This window comes from Ambystoma mexicanum, chromosome 3q (assembly GCF_040938575.1).
Source record: "Ambystoma mexicanum isolate Mex_15411 chromosome 3q, UKY_AmexF1_1, whole genome shotgun sequence".
In the NCBI taxonomy this organism is placed as follows: Eukaryota; Metazoa; Chordata; class Amphibia; order Caudata; family Ambystomatidae; genus Ambystoma; species Ambystoma mexicanum.
In genome coordinates, this window is record NC_090926.1 from 1,043,381,904 (window position 1) to 1,043,404,333 (window position 22,430).

The window sequence follows — 22,430 nt, forward strand, 5'->3', positions numbered from 1 at the left end:
GTTGAAGAAAGTCTCAAAGTGCCAAATTAAGGAAAGTTCAAAGAACTGTTAACATTAAGGGAATACCAACTGCAGAGGGGTCCAGCACCATGTAGGTGCTCACTCAGGAGACTCTGGTTGATCCCGCATTTGTTGAAACTTCCGAAACAAAAAGGCCCTGGGAGAGCCACAAGGAAGCGGTCAAAGTGATCATCCAGGGGTCTAGCAAAACATTGAATGTCTTTGGCCTGCACGTAATTGGAACGCTAAGTAAGATGAATCTCACATAGTGAGTTCAAGAGAAAGAACTGTAAGATTGGCAAAGAATTGGCAAGAGTGAACCTGACGGAGGGATGCCGATGGAACGGGGCGAAGCCTGAAGTCCCAATGAACAGTGTGTTGACAAGAGTTAACCTGGTAGAGGGATGTCCACAGTGAACTGTTTAAAAAGACATTTAGACTTGTGAATGTCGCAGGTTAGATTGTTTTGAAAATCTGTAGTGAACCTGATGGAGGGAGGCTAAGATTTGAGAGGGGTCTGAGCCCAGAAGAGGGGGACCCAGGGGTGAAAAGTCATCAACCAACGTATATGTGGAAAGGAACTTTTTGCTTTTTATTTTGAACACATCAGGTCCTCGGAGGCGAAAGACATTTTGTGTGAAAGAGACTTAACCAGCAAAGGTCCTGATAGCTGAGAGCAGAACTGTTGTCTCGTGCTGGGAAAGCTAGAGCATGTACTGTGCTCAGGAGTCCCGCCTTGTCCCGTGCTCAAAACGTGGGGAAGGGAGACCCCCGGCTACCACATCCTGGCTTATCATTTGTGAACACTTCTTTCTTGTGAACCTTATGCCCCACTCTTTTTGTATTTAGTTGTAGAATGTTTTTTTTTTTTAGTATAGGGCCTTTTATTTGACAAGACGCCACTAGGACTGCCTTATTATTATTTGATGGTCCTAGCTTGCTCACATCTGAGACTAAGGTTTAGATTAGGCGTTTTTCCCCCCTACTTATACAGTTTAATAAACTCAGTTGAACTGTGATCACTTGTGTCTGTCTTTTAGTTGCCACCATGAGTTCCTTACATAGGTGTCAGAGGTGGGATACGACACAATTGAAACGACTTGGGAATCCCTACAATTTCAAAAACGTAATGAGAGAGCGTCTAACCCTTGTATCGCCACCAAGGAATCAATAGGGTTTGATATCTGTAGTAATAGGGAAGCTATTAATCCCCCCAGGGAAAAGAGGAATGATTCCTACGGTCTTAGTTTTAATACCCCCTCCGGGCTACTGCATAAGATTGGCCCCGAAATCTGGCCTAGAGTGGAAGTTCGGGATAGACGTCTTAGCAGGCATTATTGATCCCGACTTCCGGGAAGATGTGAAGATTCTCTCACAGAATCATGGTGAATTCCCCGTTGAGGTACGTCAGGCAGATCAGATTGCCAAGGGAATCTTGGAAAGAGCTCTGTTTCCTCAGTTTATGGAATGTGAACCAGATAAAACAGAAAGATAAAACAGAAAGATGTAATTTAGGCTTTGGGGAAGCTGATAAATCTCTCCAATACAAAGGTTGTCCTAAAGATTGAGCGTTCCCATTTTACCGGGGGGCATTTAGGACAATCTAAAACCCAGGTGCATATTAGTGGGAAGTTTTACTGGCCCGGTATGCACTATGATATAAAGACCTTCATCCAGACGTGCAAAATATGTCAAAAGACCAGCACACACATCCCATTAACTGCCCCTCTGAACCCGTTGCCTATCATAGAAGGCTCCTTTTCAAGAATCGGCATGGATATAATTGGACCTCTAGAGACATCCAGACTAGGCAATAAATATGATCTTGTTATCGTGGATTATGCGACCTGATATCCCGAGGCATTCTCAATGCAAAATAATACCACACAGCAGATCCTTAAACATCATCTACCGTATTTCTCCAGGGTCGGCTTTCCCAATGAAATACTAACAGACCAGGGTTCGAATTTTATGAGTAAGCTTATGGCCGAAGTCAAAGAGCTACTCCACATTACCACCTTGCAAACTTCTGTGTACCATCCCCAAACCAATGGTTTGGTAGAAAGATTCAATACAAACCTAAAGCTAATTTTCCGAAAATTGGTAGATAAGGAGGGAAAAGACTGGGATTGAATGATCCAGTGGTCACTATTTGCTGTAAGGAAAACCCAGCACGGGTTTCTCTTTTCTTGAACTACTCTATGGTAGAAAGCCCAGGGATGTCCTGGACATGCTCTGGGAAACCTGGGAAGAACAAGAGGAGGCCCCAATACCCATCTCGCAGACCACTAGCAGAATGTGAGAACTTATGAAATTGGCTCGAGACTTAGTTTGTACTCGTATGGAAAAGGCCCAGAGCCAACAAAAATCCACTTATGACAAAAAAGTGAATTTAAAATCATTCTCCATAGGACAAAAAGTACTGGTCGTCTTACCCACCTAAGAAAAAGAACTTGTCTCCAAGTGGCACGGACCTTATGAGATAGTAGAATGAACAGTACTTATAAATTAGCCCAACCGGACAGAAAACAAGAGGTCCATTTGTATCACATAAATCTCTTGAAAGAGTTCGAGGGAGAGCCTGTCCGCCACCCATGCCAAATTACTAGCCTGTCTGGTTCCTGAAGAGATAGATAACTTTGACTTAATTCCTCCTGAGTTATCTTTCCAACAACAAGAAGATCTAAAAGCTGGAGTGGACTTGTTTCCTGATGTATTCTCAGAAATGCAGGAAGAGTAAAAGGCGCATACCACTATATTAGAACACCCAAAGGTAAAGTGATTCATTTAAAACCTTTTAGACTCCCAGAAGCCTGTAAACGATTAGGCAGAGAGCTAGTCAAAACTAGGTGGAATATTGTAGTTTGCTGTCATCTCACTTTCAGGGTAACTTGTATAAAACCATTCATGCGTTGAGCACCAGTTGCACAGATAAATGCAAGGTCACAGAACTAAATTTGCTGTTAAAAGCAGTTGTCTGTGAGATCATGTACATTTTCAAAAGTGTTGACGCCTCAATGGGATGCACCTTAATAAAAAAATCTAGTTAATACTATGAGATTTAGATACACCAACCTAAACTTAACTGTAAACCATGGAGATAATGCAGTGCTTTACAGAAGCAATGCTGTAGTTCTGTATTATGCAACAACTGACATTTTTAGAAATGGAATTGCATGACTGTTTTATAAAGTTACACATACTGGTCTTTGGAAAAGAGAATGTATTGTTACCAAAGAGGATATAGTTTAAGAGTGAAGGAGGTGATTACTATTGCACTCTCTCTCTCCATTAGCCCCTTTGAACGTGCAGTGAACAGAGAAGAGGGTGGCGAGAACCTTGAGAGCCAGAGAGGTTAACAGGGTAACTTAAAAAGCGAACTTTGCTACACAACCGTCAATTTAATTAGCAAACCTACAGAATTACATAGCAAATTGTTATGCAACACTGCTTATTGTAAGCCTTGCCAGATGTGATTCAGGGTGAGGGTAATTGCTTGTGAGATGTTTTCATTTGTGGCTGACATGTGCTCGGCCAACTCCCGCACTCCCTGGCTCATGAGCGTCATGTTTGCTGTGCCATCTACAGCACACAGACACAGATGGTCAAGGGCAGTGGTAACCCTCGTGTAGGCGCCTTGCACCGTGTCCCACATCCCCTAGGTGTGGCCCAGTTGTTCCTGCACGTTCCTCTCTATTCTCTCATCATCCTGTGCAGGGAATTATATGTCCCCTGGTTGGCTCCAATGCAGGTCACGGCGTGCTAAAAGGGAGGGATTAGTGTAAATTGGTGAGATGCTGGGCAGGGGAGATGAGCCCATGGACAGCTGGCCTACTGGGGTAGCTGTTGTGGTGGCATCAATGTTGGCTGTTACAGGTGCTGCTATGTTTGCAGGTCAGGTGGCTGTATCCTGTGCAGTGACCTGCTCAACAACCTCACTGGTGTCTTCTGTTGGGTGGGTGAATTGTACCCTAGACATTGTGACAACAGTAGTGGAAGGTGGCTGGCTAGGAGGGGGCCCTGCAGGCTCTGTAATGACCGTACTTGGGGCCATGACCGTGGCATGTGTGCCTGTGCCCTCAAAGGTAGCTGCAGCAGTGCCCTTGGACTGAGTGGTCCTGGAGGCGTCCTAAAGCCCACTTGTCTTCCTGGATGTTGCAATACTGGCACGTGCAGAATGTCCTGATGCCTTCTTGCCACTTCTAGAGCAGAGCAGGGGGTCCAGGTTTGCTGGGGACTTCCATAGGGTTCTGACTGTCCTGTGTCCCTGTTGGGAGACAGAAAACATTTCTTCAATGCCCTTTTTGAAATGCTGTAGGGTGTGGTCTCATGAAGTGTACTGTGAACACTGGGGGTCAAGGGTGCTATGGTCCCATGAGTGCCTTGTTCAAATGGCAAACAGTAGCATGGGTTACTGGCTTAATAATTTGGTGTGATTCTTTGCTATTGGGAATGTCTACCTTTCCTGGACTATGGTCTCATGTACGTCAGGGTTGTGCAAGGTCATGGGTGCCGGGGGAGCTGGGCCAATGTTGCATGTTTCACCTGTACTACTATCACCTGAGGGGTGCTCTGCTAGCCATAGTAGTGTGAGTGCAACATTTGGTGGCACACTCTCTTAACAGAGGACTTGCTGCTACTGATTTGTTGTTTGTTGGACCAGGACACCTGCAGATGTCGGATTTGTGCCATGTGTTAAGTGGGTGGATGCCATTAGCCTGATTTGCATTGTGTATGCATGAGTGCTTAGTGTGCTGCCAACAGGTGTAGCTTATGTACCATGTGATTGCTTGCCTGTCAATGTTACTTGCTGTAGCATGTGTGTTGTGTATGTCCTACATGAAGGGCCTCCTCTCACTTGATGGTAGGTCTTTTGGAAGGTTCAATCCTACCGTGCCTCCTGATGTACAGTCCTGTGTTGTTTCATGCGTTGTGCCAATTTCCTGATGGATGACTAAGTGTGTATGTTGTCATTATATTGGCATTGGTGTGAAGTGGGCCCCGTTTCACTCCTGTACTCACTGAGGTCTTCCTGGCTGGCAGCTCCGACCTTTGCCAATCCAACAGCCTCCAGGCCCGCCATGTGGAGGATAGTGCTCACTGCCTCTTCCCACAGTGTGAGCTGCAGCAGTTTCACTGAACCTCCTCCAGTAGCTGCAGATTCACAACAGTGATTTGCTATGAAGGTGCGTACCCTGGCTTTGAGGTAGTTCCACCTCTTTCTGATGTCCTCACAATCCCATGGGACATTCCCAACAGCTGCACCATGTCCCCGATCTCGCGCCAGATGGTGTTTTTGCACTGATTTGAAGTATTTTTGTTTTAGCCATACAGCTCCTCAGAATGGGTTTCCGAAGCCACCTTTCTGCAACCTTGGCTTTGCTTTTTCCTCCAGGCATGTTTTGGTTGACTTTCAGGGTCGGATGGCAATTCTAAAATAGCGATTTTGAGTGGATTTAGTTTTTAAAGCTGGCCATTGCTGAACTTCCAATTCGCGGCATGATGACCTTCCTTTCTGCAGTAATTCTGCCAAGTTACGGCTGTAGCAGTAATTCGAATGGATTGTGTCCTCCCACGTATTCCTCATCTTTAATATATGACATTCAGCTTCAGCTGCTTAGGAATATTTCTTTTCGGCAGAGGGTGCTGTGCGTCGATGTCACCTATTCGATGTCCCTCGATGGCCTCTGTCTTGAAGGATGAAGTCATTGAAGGCATATATAGCACGCACAGCACCCGTTGGCTACAGTTACGTTTTTCCACGACAGCTTTAGCTTAGAGAAACAAGGCGCGCTTCTTCACTTTTGTGACAACTTTGTTATTTCGAGAAATCAAAATGTCTTCTTCGTCGACACCGACAAGCCCGAAGACTGGGTTCAAAAAGTGTCAGGATTGTGGTTCGAAAATGTTTTTGACCGATCCCCATCAAATCTGTTTGTGTTGCCTCGGGACGGACCATAACACCTCAGACTGCTCCAAGTGCCACTCTATGACTGTAATGCCTTGGAGGAACTTAAGATGAAGTTGAAGGTAGGAAGGTCTTTTCTGCAGGGAGTATGGCACTGAAATCTGCCAACTCCACACGTGCCCTCGCAGAATTTATGTTCACTCTATTGGACTGCATTTCCATGGCGGCAGAGCACATTTCCGAGGGGGATGAAAGAGACAGGTTTTTAGCCATATTTAGAGATGGCAAAGAAGCCATGTGCGAGTCTCTTAAGTCAGGTTTGGATTCTGCTGATAGCATCAGCAGAGCCATGGCTACCAGCACAGTTATGCGCAGGTTTGCGGGGTTGAGGAAGTCGGGTTTTGCACCGGATGTGCAGCCCAGACTTCTCAACATGGCCTTTGATGGGATCACCTTTTTGGCAATAAGGCTGATGAGATTCTTGCGAAAATGCAGACCTCGAAGGCAGCAGCCAAATCTTTAGGCACCGCTATTAGGCAACCTCAGCCTTTTCAACCTATTGGACAATCTTGGAGGGGTAGATCTTTTTGCTACTACTGCTCAGTTGGAAGGGCGAGAGGAATGGCCAGTTGTTAAGGAGAATTCTCATCTATGGCTAATTTCCCTCACCTAGTGAGTCCCCAGCAGCTTTGCTGGACTTCTGGAGTTTATTTTTTTCCACTTGGTAAGAGTGAGAGCTTTTCCCCCACTCTTACCTGCGTTTTGCTATGTGTTTCTCTCTGTTTCTGTGATTGTGGACTCTGAAGCACACCACTTCAGCAGCCCCCTTCTTTTTGTGTGTCACACAGCACCTTCAGTGCCGTGGCCTAGGGTTGTGTTTAAGACTTCCCTCGACTCCATTTCTGAGGAGACTACTGTCCCCCAGAAAATGGTAAAGTTACCATTAACTTTACTTAGTCAATCTACCACAGATCCAGTGCAACCCATCTTCCATGGAGTACTGGAAAGAGTTAACTCATATCCCTTTTTATCTGTACCTCCTAGAGCATTGTTTCGCTCTTTTAACATTTAGACTTGGCTGGTGGCAGTGGTATCTACCCTAACTTTTCTACCGCGATTATATTAGATAAACGTGGTACTGTTCTTGGCTATTATATTAGCCTCGAACATAAACCCGCTTGATCAAATTGTCTTTCATTTGGCTCCGGTTGTTTTTTTTTTCACCATTTCTTTTTGTTAAAGTCCTTCTTCTGTCTTTGCGCGGCAAACTAGGTTCGCCTTCTTTGTTCACCGTCTTTTGGTGGGCTTTCTGTTCAGAAGCCCTCCACCAGGTATCTTCCCTTCAACGACTTAGAGAAGATCCAGTCCGGAGTCTTCTTCCCTTGAGCTTGGTGGGGATAACCAGCTCATCTTCTACAGCCAGAAGATCCTCTTCCTTGGTCGAAATCGCTGCACACTGCTGTAGTGGTCCAGATAGCCACCTGAAGAGCCTCTCCTGTTTTTAAAGAGCGTACCTTTTATTCCTTGTCGCTGCTGCCGGCTTCCTTGTGTGGTGCAGAGCCCCTTCAGACGTCCTCCTTCACAACGAAGCTCCAGGAATCGTGGGTCTGCGGGAAACCAACAGGAACAACTGCCAGGGCACCAGCTGCACCACTGGAACAAGGTACTGTGTTCTGTTGAGGAAACTGGGTGAATCCCTTTTTCTTCATTTCCAAGGCTTGTGCTTGTCTTCCCTCCTTCTTATAACTTTTGCTTCCAAACATTGACAATATCGAAGTACTTTTGGCTACGTTGAATCGTGAACTGTTTGACCATGTGATCTTCGGCAACTGGCCCTGGTGTCTTTTGACCCTGGCTCCGGCCCTTTGACTTTTGAACTCCTGTCTTTGAGAGTTTCTTGATTCTGCCTGCCTAACCAAAATATTGCCTGTGATTTTTGTCTCCAACTCCCTCCGGGTACCTCAAGTGCTAAGTGTATTTTGGCCCCGATAGCATTTCATGCCACGGATACGCGTTTGTTTAGTAGACCGAACTGTCAAAAAGTGATTGCCGTTGTATTCGCGGTAACGTGTTTTGTTCGTAACACCGGTTCATTCAAACACAGGGTACTTACCTTGAGACTTACTGTACAAAGTGAATTGGTTAGTTGTGGTATATTTAACGTGTGGTTTTTATTTGAGTTTAATAGAAGTGTTGTGTTTATAACGAATGGTTAAAAAATAAATGTACTTATATTTTTTACCTGAGACCTTGAGTCAGTGTTTGCTTGAGTCACAGTAATTGTGGTCCCTTTGTGTAATCTCTGCTACTGCTCATATACTCTTGAGATAAGCCTGGCTGCTCCGCCACTGCTACCACTCTGACATAGTAGTACAGGCTTGTACCAAAGGTAAAACTTGTAATGCCACCTGTAGTCTTAATTTTGTGTAGTGGTCCCTAAGGGCACTGCACAGGATTCTGCCTAACACTGGTGGTAGCAGTGGGATTTGGAAGTAGAGTGATTACACTTAGAGTGCTGCTATTTTTTTAATTTTTTTTTATTTACTTGATTGTATCCAATAGAAAGGAATGGATTTTTACAAGAGACAGTGGACAGTCAGTGTATATGTCAAAGGTGATTGTGAAATCTCGACGGGTCAGCCTTGGATAGATGAGTTTTGGGTCTCTGTGACCTTTTTCAGAGCTGCATCAAGCATCTTGACTGTGACTAGTGCCCATTTTGTCTTTTCTCCAGCTACCTATCGGAACCACCATAGGTGTTCTTCTCTCAGTGCGGAGTCATAGAATAGAGGTAGCAAGAAGGCTTCCTGCAAATAGTTTGTTTTGGGACAGTTCAGAAGCAAATGCCTTGTCGTTTCTACCATTTTGATGTTTGAACATAGTCTACAGGTTTTCGAGATTGTTCTGGTACAGATAGCCCGAATTTCTTGTGTTGGCATCGGATTCAGTCTTATTCTCATGAAAAGTTTCTGAAAGTTCTTATTTGGGAATTTAATACAATAATTCAACATCAGTTTCAACTTGTTGGTGTTAAGTGACACAGTAATTTGTTTGCTGTTGCCGTGTGGCACATTTTGTCCAATCCTCTTGTGCCACTTAAGTTTTGATTTTTTCAGGATTTTGTTTTAGGTCCTCGTGGGTGCAAGCCAGATCTTTAAGTTTCAGCGTGAGTTTCTGCTCCCAGGAGTTCAGGGCTTTACAGTGCCCAAGGCGGAGTTCCTCCTCTATCATTTTGTAGATGGGAAGGTTTTCTGGCATTAAGATTTTCCTCAGTGTTCTCATTTGCCCTTGTTCTACTGAGGCCGCCAGTGAAAGCAGGCCAAGTTCAAGTCTAATGGCTGATATCGACGTAGATTTAGGCAGGCCCAGACCCGCTTTCCAGAGGTAGCCCTCAAGTTTGGGCTATATTGCTTCTTGTATATTTAAAGCCACGTCCATTCCATAGGTTATTGAGGGGACCAGCTTTTGCTTGTAAAACTGGATCACCGGTAAAAGGGAACATTTTCCATATTTACGATCGACTAATCTTGTTTGTGTGGTCAGAGTTTTTGCTTTGGTGCTGAGGGCCAGGTACATTGACTTTTAAAATCTAGATTTGTCAATCATTATACCCAAGTATTTTATGTTTGTCACTGTCTCGATCTTTGTGTTGTTCAAGAACCAAGTGTTGTTCCCTCTACCTTTGGAGCGCTTGTTGTTCAAGATCAAGATCTTAGTTTTCTCGATGTTTATTTCCAGGTCGTTTGTCGTTATATATTTAGCCAAGTTTGTCAATTGGCGCTCAAGACCTATTTGTGTTTGGTCCATAAGGATCACGTCATCCGCGTAAAGCAAACTTGCTACTGGAGTGTTTCCTACTTGAGGTAGAAATGCTCTGATCGATGGTTGAGTGTACTGGAAATTCCCCAGAAAAGCAATGAAGATGGCCCGGGCTAAAGGGCAGCCTTGTTGGACTCCCCGTTCAGACTTAATGTGGTCGGATAGCATGCATTGCCGGTTTAAATGAACTCAGATAGTCGTATCTATGTGTAGGGCGATTATCGGCTTTAGATTTCCATTGGACAATTCCATTTGGCCAGTTTGGACCATAGTCTTTGTCGACAGATTTTGTCGAAAGCTTGCGATAAGTCAATAAACGCTAAGAAGACTTTCCGCGCAACATTTTTTATATTTTCTTTGATGATGTTCAGAATCATGATGGTAATACTGGTGCTGGCGTTCTTTTTTTTTTAACTTGTTTATTTATTAACAGCGCACAGGAGCAAGCATGGTAAACTGACATTTGTTACAGACAGCATGTGAAATTTGAAATGCCCCCTCCCCCCAACCCCTACGCCTGCAGAAGGCATTGTTCCCGGGCCTCATTCCGTTCCGACAGGCGGCGAGCTGTCCCCCCATAGAATGGAGAGCGTTCGCGATCAGGCGCGGCTTAAAAGTGAGCGCCGGATATTTCTGGTCATAGTCTAGGACCGGGGCCCAGACGTCCAAGAAACGATGGTCTGCCATCCTTAGCTGCTGTGACCTTTTCAGCTATTAGGATGTCCCAGAGTTTGATCCACCTTAGGGGCATGAGGGGGCCTTCCGCAGTTTTCCAGGTGCGGGCTACCGTGATTTTGGCAGCCAGCAAGAGTTGAGTGATCAGCGTGGCCCTCCTCCCCGTTCTAAGGTAAGCGTCCGGGTGCGGGATCCCAAGAAGGACCTGTTCGGGAGTTAGTGGAATGGTCACTTGGGTGATGTCTTTTATAGTGGCGAGGCATTGGGTCCAAACTCCTTTACCTTAGGGCAGGTCCACCACATGTGGAAGTAGGATCCCAAGTGGCCGCATAGACGCCAGCAGTGAGGGTCCAGGGCTTGTTGGAAGTGGTGAAGACGTAAAGGGGGGTAGTACCATCGTAAAAGCAGTTTGTGGGTGCATTCCCGGTTGGTGATGTACGGGATGCCGTGCGCGTCCTGGTCCAGATATCCACCCAGGATTGGTCCTCTATAGCATGACCCAGGTCCGTCTCCCACAGGGACATGTAGGAGGGTTTAGAGAGAAGGGGGTCGTCCAGCAGTAGCTTGTAGAGGGCGGAAATCTTCCCTCGGGCAGGCAGGTCAGCCTCTGTGAGTTCCAAGGAAGTGAGAGGCCGAGCTGCTGCCATCCGGGTCTGGGGGTTGGAGCACCTGCGTCTTAGTTGGGCATAGGAGAATCCGTCCGTCTCCGCTAGCTGAAAGAAGGATTTACATTGTTCAAAGTTAAGGGGGGAGCCTCCTGCGAAGAGCTGTCCCAGCGATTCAAGGCCTCCTGCGTCCCAGTTCCTGAAGTTATCTGGATGAGCTCCTGGGGAGAAGGCCGGGTTGTGGAAGATTGGGGAGAGCGCGTTCAGGTCGCTTGGGATCCCTCTGTATCTGCGGGCCCACTCCCATGCCTTTATCGAGTTTTTCGTGGCCATCAGCACATCTGGCCAACTCTGGCGCAAGGCGTTTGGGAGGAACGGGAGGAAGCAAAGAGGCAGAGGTAGGTGAGATTGTTCGATGTCTACTCACTTTGGGCGACCTGAGGCCAGTCCCCATGCCTGGAGGTGGGCCAGATGCGCTGCTATATGGTACTTGCAGAGGTCCGGGACCCCCAGCCCTCCCAGTCTAGCGCTGGCCATCATTGTTTTCCGGGGAATCCTCACTTTCTTGACCTTCCATATAAAGTCAATCATTTTCCGTTGAAGCTTCATGATGGGGGGAAGTGGGATCGAGACGGGAAGGGAAGTGCAGGCGTATAGGAAGCGGGGAAGGAGGTTCATTTTGCAAGTCGTTATACGGCCCAGCAGGGAGATTTCCTGCGACCGCCAGCGCGTGAGGTCCTTCTCCAATTCCTCGAAGAGCGGGGGGGAAGTTGGCGTGGTAGACTTTTGTTGGCTGTGCCGGGATCCGGACCACCAGGTATGGGATTGCTTGGGTGCTCCATTGGAATGGGCTTTGCTTCTCCAGGGCGACCCTTTCGTCCGGGCTCAGGCCCACACCGAGGGCTATTGATTTTGAGAAGTTGATGGCAAATCCTGCTACCGAGCAGCCCTCAGGGAGGATTGGATGTTTGTGACGGTTAGCAAGACGTCGTCCGCGTAGAGGGCGATCTTGTGCTGGGTGGCGCCTATCTTTGGGCCACTTATCAGTTGGTTTGTCTGCACCCGTTGGGCCAACGGTTCCATGACCAGGGCGAAAAGCAGGGGGGTCAGGGGGCATCCCTGCCTTGTTCCGCAGGTAGGAAGGATAGGGTCCGACAGGCAGCCGTTAACTCTGAGCCGGGTTTTGGGAGCTTGATAATTTGCCAGGACCATTTTCCTGAAGATTGGGCCAAAGCTAAAGGCTTCGAGGGTAAGAGTAAGAAATGGCCAGTCCACCTTATCGAAGGCCTTGGTCGCGTCCAGTGCAAGTAAAGCCAGCCACTGGGAATTTCTTGTGGTCACCTCTGAGGTTTAGAGCCCTGTGAATGTTATCTTTCGTGGACCGGTAGTTGATAAAGCCTGTTTGGTCCGGGTCTATGATGTTCGGTAGGACCGGAGCCAGGCGGTTAGCAAAGATCTTTGAATAAATATTGGCGTCCAAATTGAGCAGAGAAATCGGTCTGTACAAGCTGTTCTCAAGGGGGTCCTTTCCGGGCTTTAAAGCGAGGACAGTGATGGATTCCTGCATGGATGGAGTGATTGTTCCGATAATCGCAAATGAATTGAAGAGGCGGGCCTAGGGAGCCACCAATTGGGGACGAAAGAGTTTATAAAAACTGGGTGGTGAAGCCGTCCGGGCCGGGAGCCCTAGGCTTCAAACTCTTTATAGCCTCTTCCACCTCCTTCTCCGTGATAGGCGTTTCCAGCTCCTGACTAACCTCCGGGGTCAGGCATGGAAGGGCCGCCTTACGGATGTATGCGCGCTGCACTTCCAAGTCCCTCGGGACCGCTGTCATAATCTCGGATTGATGGGAAGCGGCTAGCCGAATTTTCTCCTGGTCTGCATAGTGAACCGACCCCTGTGGGTCGCGAAGCCCCAGGATGGATTTCCAAGTCTTCTCCCTAGCTAGCTTGCTGACCAAGAGCTTGTTGGCTTTGTTATTGTGGACATAGTACCATTGTTTGGTCCTAGCGAGCAGGTTCGCAGTGGTGTCGGCGTGGAGAGCCTCCAGCCTCTTCCTCGCCATTTGCAAGGCTTTGTAGGATTTCGGGGACCAGCCCTTCCGTTTGTGGACCGCTTCCGCTGCACAAACCTCAGCCTCCAGGGCGTCCCGGGTTGCCTTCTTCTGTTTGTGAAACACGGCGCCTTGGGCGATCAGTTCCCCTCTGAGCACTGCCTTCATGCCGTCCCAGCTGTTGGCGGGGGATGTGTCTTTGTTACGGTTCTCAGTAAAGACGTTTTTGAATGTCCTGGCGATCGCATCGCTCACCGTCATGTCCCCCAGGATAGCGTCATACAAGGTCCATTGGCGACGTGGAGGGGGATCCGGGTCGAGGACTCGGAGGGAGAGCGAGACCGGGGCATGGTCCGATAGGATCCGGGGGCCGATCGTGACGTCATCCGTGAAGGCCAGGATCCGGGGTGAGGCCAATAGCAAGTTGATTCTGGAGAAAGTGCGATGTACATATGAGTAAAAGGTGAAGTCCTTCTCCTCCGGGTACAACACTCTCCAGGTGTCGACGACATCAAGTGAGCGGAACAAGTGGAGCAGGGCCACGGCTAGCTTCTGATCCCAGGAGGTAAGGTGGTAGATCTGTTATTAAGGGGTCCGGGCCCAGTTGAAATCACCCCCAATGACAAGTTGTCCCTCAGTGAACGGGAGGCGGATCTCTTCCAGGTCCTGGTAAAATCATTCTTGGAACTCATTCGGGGCATATGCTGAGGCAAGTGTGTAGAGTTGGCCCATAATGATGCATTTGCCTGCCACAAAGCGACCCTCTCGGCATCGCAGGACGTCAAGGACCTGGGGGTTCAAGCCCGCAGCCAGAAGGATAGCGGTGCCACCCTTTTTGGTGCCATTGGACGCTAAGAATTGCGTGGGGAAGAGCCTGCTTCAGAGGCGGGAAAAGTCTGCTGGAATTGGGTGTTTCTCCTGAAGGAAAGCGATTGAGGTTCCGTCGGATTGCAGCCTGTGCAGGATGGATTTTCTCTTCGGGTTTCTCATTTAAAGTGGTGAGTTTCAGTTTCTGTTGTGGGGGCTGGCTGTCTGAGGTCATTTGCCGTGGGGGGGGATTGGGAGGGGTCTAGGTTAGCCATAGCTGCGATGTGTCAGCGGTGTTAGAGCTCCTGTGGCTGATGGTTTTTAACAATAGTCTCCAACGGGAGTTCCAAACTTCCAACTTCGGCCTCCAACGAAAGGACCGAACTGTGGCCGGGGGGCCGATTGAGAACTGTCGGCGGGTCCCCCGGGCGTCCCAGGCCGGCAACGGGCGACCTGGGCGACATGGTCGAAGTTTTCTCCAGGGTAATACGATGACATCCACCTTGGAGGAGGGTGTAGGCCGCATGGGGTCCGTGGCAAGCTTAAGAGAATACCGCTAGTCTCGGTGCCGTGTGGTCCTTAAGGGAAGCATGGGCCGTCATCTGGGTTTGCGGGATCTCTGCACTCGTGACCAGGGGGTGCGTTTTGGCTTGGGGGGAGCCAGGCTTCAGGGCCGGGTCTGACCGAGGCGGGAGAGAGGGCCCCGCACCCTCGGGGGAGCCCGGTCGTAGAATGGAGGCCGTATCCTCGAGGTGACTGATGGTGCGAGGAGTGCCTTTATATGAAGCGCCGTAGGAAACAGCCATCTGTAACGCACCTGCTGGTCTCGGAGAAAAGGGGTGAGAGGACGGAGCATTCTGCGTTTTTGAAGGGTTAGGAGGGATAGATCTTGGAAGATTTGAAGTGGGTATCCCTGGAAAGAGAGCTCATGCTTTGAGCGGCCTATCAGAGCGATGGCCTCTTTAGTGGTGAAGAAGTGAACTCTCGTGATGACATCTGGGGGAGAGTCTGTGTCAGGTCCCCGCCGAGGGCGCATTAGATGGGTGTGGTCAAGTAGGAGTGGCGTTTCATCTAAATCCAGCAGTAGAGATTGAAAGAGGGTGCTGACATATTCGGGAAGTTCCTTGTCCGGGATTGATGAGGGGACCCCTCGGATCCGTAGGTTATTGCGCCGGGAGCGGTTTTCCATATCCTCTTGCTTAAATTCGAGGATTTTGGTTCTATCCATTAGTGCTTGGATGTTGCGTTGCATCTCCGTCATCGAGTTAGAATGGTCCACTGCCAGTTCCTCAACCTCCACTATTTGGTGTTCAACGTTGTCAATCCGTTGTTCGGTTTGTTCCAACTTGGCTGTGAGTTACGTCATGCAGTGCCGGAATTCCGCTTTAATGTCCTTGGTGGCAAGCGTGCCCTTCAATTCGGAGGCCCTCTGGGGAGTTAGATTCGGGGGGTCGGTTTTCTTCCCCTTCTCCGGGGCCTGCAGCATGGTGGCAATGTCGGTGCCCCTCGATGATTTCACCACCTTGGTCATGGTTTTGGGGGAGAAGCGATGGGTCCCGAGAGTTGGCCCTGGGGGGGGGGAATATGTTCACTGCCAGGGGCCCCAGAAGCCTAAGGTGGCGATAGCAAGGAATAGATTGGGCCGGGGCGCCCCAGGAGGTTTCTCAAGGAGGAGGGGCAGGAGTGCCTTCGCGGGATAGTAATAGTGTCGTGATGAGAAGCCACACAGGGAGAGAAGCCAGGAACCAAGGCAATGGGGTGGAGGTGGTACCGCTCCGCTGGTGCGTGGTGATGGTGGGCAGGGGCGCCCCAGGAAGATGCAGGAGCACCAGGACCACCGCTGTGGAAGCAGATAATTATCAATGGGAGGTGGGGGTAGCGATCCGGTAAGCCTCAGGGATGGCGGCAGGCCTCCGGGCAAGCCCCCCGGGAGAAGCCAATCGTGGGTGCAAGTGGGGAGGCCCCCACAGGCTCAGGGATCGGAGGGACAGAGCCCACCTCACTCAATGGGGCCAGAGGCACTCACCTTGAGTGTGGCGCGCCGATCCCACTGTAGATAGTGGCAGGGGAGCCTTCCTCCAGAAGGGCTCACTGTGGCTGTAGGCACGTCGGTTCCACCGGCTGAGGGCGGCGGATCCGCCGGAGCTTGAAATGCTTAATGGGGCCAGCGGCGCCCGCCTGGAGAGTAGAGCGTTGACTGCGCTGGAGGTGGTGGCTGGGGGGCCCGCCTCCAGAAGGGCCCCCTGTGGCTGCAGGCACCACCGGTTTAGGGCGCCGGATGCTGAGCGGCGGGTCCTCCGGAGCTCGTCTTGCAGGGGAGGCCCCTGGGTGAAGCGGCAGTGGGCCGCTAGGAGCCCCTGCGTCAACAGGCCCAAGCGAGGGGGTAGGATGCAGCGCTGCAGCTCTCAGCAGGGCTCAGCGCGTTGTTATGGTTGTCATCATCGTTTGATCTACATGTGCGCCTTAGCTTTCTCAACTCTCTTCTTTTCTGGACTAGTAGTTTGTCGTATTCGTGGTGCCCAATTTTTGGTGAGGTGGTGTAGGTCTTTTGTTTTGACAGGTGCTGCTCAATTATTTTTCGTATGTCTCAGTTAGTTCTCTTATATTCATTGCTGTGTAGGTTGATTTCTGGACGTTGGTGGATTCAAAGACCATAGCTAACAGGTTGTGATCACTTTTTTTCGTTTTGTATACCTCAAAGGAGTTCACATATGATAATAGGGCGTGGGAAATAAAGATGTAATCCAGCGTTGCTGATGCCTGTGCTTGCTCCCAAGTTGAAAAGGTAGGCAGTTGGCCTCACACGGTTGCAGCTTTGTGGAAGTTTCTGACATCCATCAGATTTGACCATAGGTCTCCTCTTGCGACAGTTGCTGTAGTAGGTGCGGGGCGAGAAGGTAAATGGCACTTAGCGTTAAAAACACCACAAATAATGTGGTCAGTACACAATTCTGTTACAAACTTGTCTAATAAGTTCGTCACTGTTTCACAGAAATTCTTGTTTCTGACTCTTTGAGGGTTCCAATAAATGTTTACGATAGTGAGGTTTTACTTCCGGTTGCTCTTCACGGTATCCTTTGGGTGAGTCCACTCCGAGAGCCAGGAAGCCGTAGGTTGCTGCCACCTTTGTTTTTATACAAATACCAGAGCCAATGCGAACTGCCGTCAAAAGGCCAGACGATGGTCTGCCTAAAATGCCCTTCACTGCCGGTGATATTTCAGTGTCGTAACCGTCAAGCACCGGTTTGTCCCTCAACCAAGTCTCCTGGAGGCATATTATGTCGAATTGAGCTAAATCTTGGGTCTCAGGATTTAGCAGATGATCGTGTCCCCTCGTGTTCCAAGAGCACATTGTGTTGACTTGGAGGGCATTGTCAATGGACAGTTGGAGTACGTGGTCCGTAGATCGAAGGTCCTTATTGCTTCGCTGCTATTTTTGGGGTTTGGGGTTCAGGACTTTTTTCAGCCAGCTCCATGGGCCTACCGGGGCTCGTCTCGAACTTCGGTCCTGTATTTCTCTATATTTAGAAACATAATCATCTGTGTGATTTCTGTCTGATCCAAGATGATCCAAGATGCCTTTTTTGCAGTTGTTTCCTTCTTCTGCTCTGGGATAGTAAGCTCTTTCCTGGCGTACATACTGGACATGTTGAGGCCTCTCACGCTGTCGCTCACCCGTTTCTATGTAGTTGTCTCGTCTTTTGTTTTTATATTGGACTTGTGTTTTTTGCTTGTAGTGTTCGCTTAGCACTTCTGTCTTATTTGGTATAGATGACTTTGCTAGTGGAGCTAAAGGAGGTTGTATATCCAGAAGGCCTAAACCCAATTGTTTCAATGCAGCATGTGCGTCTTTGGTTGGCTCGTAGCGTGATAAGTTCTTCACATGTAAGTATGCTTTGGCCTTTTTTTCTCTATGATAAGGCTCGATTAGGACGAAGTCGGTGGTAGACAGATGATTCAGACTAGGTACTTTTGCAAAGGTGTTTAGAACTTTTTTTCTGTTTAGAACCAAAAAGTTTTTTCCTACTGTTAGTTGTTCCATCTTAAGGATGCGATTTTGACTTAGCCTTTGATCGTGTGAAGATGGAGGATTTGGTCGCTTTTGATCTTTCTGGTTTACCAGGGTAATTTTTCGGATTTGTTCCTTATTGATTGATCGAGGGTTATTTTCACGAGGGTTCTGCTTATCTGCACCTGTAGTTTGTATTTTATCGAACACATCGTTAGTCGAGTGCTGCTCCGATAGATTTTCTGTGGCCGACATAGCTGGTCTTAGCACGGCCAATGTGGATTTTGTAGAATCGATTAGGGGAAAAGGTGAAGAAACTTTGTTTGACGTTGGGGTTGGAGTTTGGTGCAAAGCGATGGGGCAGTTCAGTAGCTTCATCCTGATCCAAATGTACTGTTAAATTCATTAAAGATGAGTTGACCACCGAATCTGAGATAGGTGTCTGCGAGTTGTCCAACTCGATTATTGTTTGGTCCGTCTGCTGTGATTCATTGTTATACGTGTTCAGTATCTCTACTGAAGGTGTAACTGGTTTAAGTTGTGGGGTCAGACCCGATTTACTGAAGCTGAATATTGTTGCAATTTTAGTTGGTTCTTTCTCTTTTTTTTCTTCTCGTTGGTAATATGAGTTAAACTTTTTTTGCTTGGTTGGGCCAGATTTCCACTAGGTTCGTAGCCTTTTAGATTACAGGACACTTTAGCTGGATCGAGTAAAGAAGTTGTTGGTGTTTCTCAGTTATTTTTTTCAATGGCTGGTTTTTCGACCATGGCGTGAGTTATTAAATGTGAGGTCGGTTGGTGTGCCAGACAGGCTTATGTAAAAGATCGTAGTCTTATTTGATCTTCTAGGCGGGCAATTCTTAGTTCCCATTGTCGTTCTCGGTCAGTGTTTTTTTGATCAAGTGCAGTAATAAAACCTTCCAGAAAGGTCACCTTTGAATTTGTCATGGCTGATAGGGCAAGCAAATCTTTCATCAAATCATTCATTGATTCGTACAATTTTACAAAAGGAGACAATCCCACCATAATCACTGACGTAATTGTTAACAGGTCAGGGTTCTTTCCTGGTGCCTTCTTGTGTTGGTTCGTCGAAGATTTGTTGAGACTTCTAATAGGGGTAGAAGTGTTTCTGGGATTAGCTTTTTGTTTTGGTGAAGACAGTATGTCCTGGTCAATTGTATTTGTTTTTTGGCTTCCCGGTTGCAGCGGGGAGCGAGGCGCAGTTGAGTAGGATTTGTTTGTTTGTGTTGTTTCATCTGGTTGGGTAATATCTGGTAGGTTTCATGAGCCTTTTTCCATGCCGCTGTTCCCTGCTGGCTGTGTGAAGTCCATTTCAACACAGAGTAGTGATGGAGCTGCTGTCGCCACTAGTGGGGGCTGGTTTGGCAGGTTGAGTCGTCAATGGTGGTCTTCACACAGTGGGGCTGAAGTCTTTGATGGAAGAGGCTGTAGGGTCTCTGGAAGTAAGTTGGCAGACTTGATTTCTGGTGTTTTCCTTTGCTTAGGGGCAGAGGGAAATTTTGACACCGCGTCCAGTAGTTCTGCATCAGAAAGCTCCACCTCTGACTCAAGTTTTCTCTTTATTTGCTTGGCAAAGAAATCTTTCAATGCATATGACATTAAAGGTTTAGGGAGTAACGCTTTCCCTGAGTCAGTTTTCTTAGTAAGCACCCAATGCTTCTGGTATGGTCACCTTGGTCGCGTGATTTCTTTTGTTGCAGAGCTTTCTTTTTAAGTCTGGCCAGAGCTGTTTGTCTTTGGCGGGCATAAGGTTCACTTGGTGATCCTTTCAATGTGTCTGATGGCGTAGCCGCTTCTGCGGGATGTCCTAGCTGCTCCCCCTCAAGTATGACTACGGAGGGGTCTGCCAGCGCCTCCGTTTCTGTAGTTCTTGAGGATGGGTCTGGCGATCGGGCAGAGGGCACGTCCATGTTATCATCACAAAAATCTAGTTGTGGAGGGTTTGGCTTTGGGTGCAATTCCACTTGGGTGGTGCTTTGAGTACTTGAAATAACTGTTTGCACACTTGCTTGGTGCGGATTTCGCACTAATAGTAGGCTGGTATCAAGATCCTTATGTGGTGGCCGTGCGTCAAGCACAGCAGGATCTGGAAGGTTTTGGTCTCTGGGTGGTTGGTCTGCGACCAGGCCGCTGGGACCAAATCGGCGGCGCCCTTCGGCCCCGTCAGTTGTGATCCCACTCGCCACGGCAGATGGGGGCCGGTCGGTAGGATTCGTCACCGAGTAGTCTATGCATGAAGATGGAGATTCAGGGAGTGAGTTCTGACCGGCCCTCGAGCAGCCCAGCCGGATGCTCCCAGTATCGTGGGCGGTAAGGTCAGGGCAGGGAGTAAGGGGGGGTAGGCTGGCCGAAGACTTCATCAATCAGTGCTCCCACCTCAGGGTCATGGACGGGGGACCAAGTTTGCCCGTCATCGCCACCAAGATTAGTCTGTGGACCCGCAGGAGAATGAGCGTCTGCGGTGCTGGAGGCAGAGAGAAAGGACGATGGTGTATACTCTCCCTTTCTTGGCATTTGGTGAAATAGGTAGTTACCTTTTTTGTTCAGCCGCTCAAGACAAGAGTACTGACTTCTCAGTACACGGCTGAGAGGTGATGAAGGCTGGGCCAGCTGAGCCTGGTTACCCCTCTGTCATGGAAGGAGAGGAATGTCCAAGGTCCCCGTGGAACTCCAAGTGCCGCTTTGCGTTGAGTGAGGGGTTTAATCAGCTCCTCCTCCACGGCATCATGGACTGTAGACAGACTGCAAGGACTGCAAGGACGGCAAGGACTGCTGTAGACTGCTCGCAACTCGGCGAGCGAACTCTGCGTGCCGCTTCGCGTTGAGTGAGGGGTTTAATCAGCTCTTCCTCCACGGCAACAAGGACTGTAGACAGACTGCAAGGACTGCTGTAGACTGCTCGCAACTCCTGGAGTGTTGTTGCTTTCGTCTCTTTTCACTCCTGAACTACTGTTATTGCTTGGGTTCAACTAACCACAAGGCTAACACCACTAATTCTATTTAAGAAATCATGTAAAATATGGAAAACTACACTGAAGAGAGTCTTTTACTCTATACTGCTGAGGTTCTGAGAACCATGTGAAGGGATAAGAATATCTCTGGTAAAGGAAAGAAATCTGAACTGGTTCCAAAGTTAATGGGAAAAAGCCTGGAGAGTGGGTCAGAAGGACCTACCACTCCAACAAATGCACAGTTTGATGTTTCTGATTCTGGGAGTGTTAATTGTGAAGAAGTAGATGAGTCCCTGCTAGGAAACCCTACAACTCCCTTGCCTGCTCAGAATGCACAACCTCTGTCCACAGAGACCCCCACAGGTCCTACACTTACTCCTGAATTTATTGCACTTGAGAAAATGAGACTTGAATTAGAAGTGAAACGTATTGATGCACAAACTGCCATGAAACATCAAGGGTTAAGGTCCAGAGAAATGGAGCTGAACCATGAACTAGAAATGAAGAAACTGTCTCTAGAAAATGCTTCTCTCCCAGAGTCCTCTAGGTCTTCAAGCCCTAAGAGACCCTGTATGCCAAAGGAAATTATAGGTATGTATGAGACTACTCTTGATATTTTGGATTGGTTAGCAATGTTTGAGTACAATCATGGGATTCAATGTATCTCAGGGAATCAGTTGATTCCTTGGATTTTCTCTAGGCTCCCCCCTGTTGCAAGTGATGCTGTAATAGAGTTGGGGGAGGAGGATAAACAGGATTATGAGTGTGTGAAACTAGCATTAATAGCTAGGTTTGGGAAGACCCCTTCCCAGTATTTTAAGAGGTTTGGAACCCTCAAAAAGCATGATGGTACCCCTTGGGCTACCTGGGTGTGTGAATGTTTGAAAAACCTAGATGGTTGGGTTAAGGATTACAAAGTGAAAACTTATAAAGGTTTGAGGAATCCTGTCATGTTGGAGTCCATTTTTGAAGTCTGCTCTCCGGAGCTCAGACAGCACTAGGCTGATTCAAAGGAGATAGATCCTAAGAAGCTAGCTAAGGCTGCTGACTTGTGTGTTGCCAACAGGGCCACTCACAAGGATTCTGGGGCTACTCAGAAGAAGGATGAGGGACAGCACCCAAAGAAAGCCAGCAAAGAGAAGTCCAATAATTCCAATCCAAAAGAGGGCCCCAAACATAACCAGGGTAAGCCACAAGGTAAACCGAATCAGGCTAGTGTATCACCTGGTTCCACACCAGATGGAGGCCAGGGCAAACTCCCATTCCAGAGAGCATTTGGAAAATGCTTTGTTTGTGGGTTGCCTGGTCATGTGAAAGGAGATCCCAAGTGTAAGGGTAAACCTTCTGGGATCAACACTGTCTCCTTAGCCTTCTGCCAAGTGGATGAAGTACCTATGACTAGCAGAAACGTTCAGCTACTAGCTGATGAGCCCATGAGAGTCTCAGCTAGTGGTTCATTAGTGTCTGTGGGTCTTTGGGAACAACAGAACTTAGATGTCTATAACTCAATCCCAGATAATACTAAAGAGTATTATAAAATAGTGTTCTTGTGAATGGTCAGGAGACCCCTGCCATCAGAGA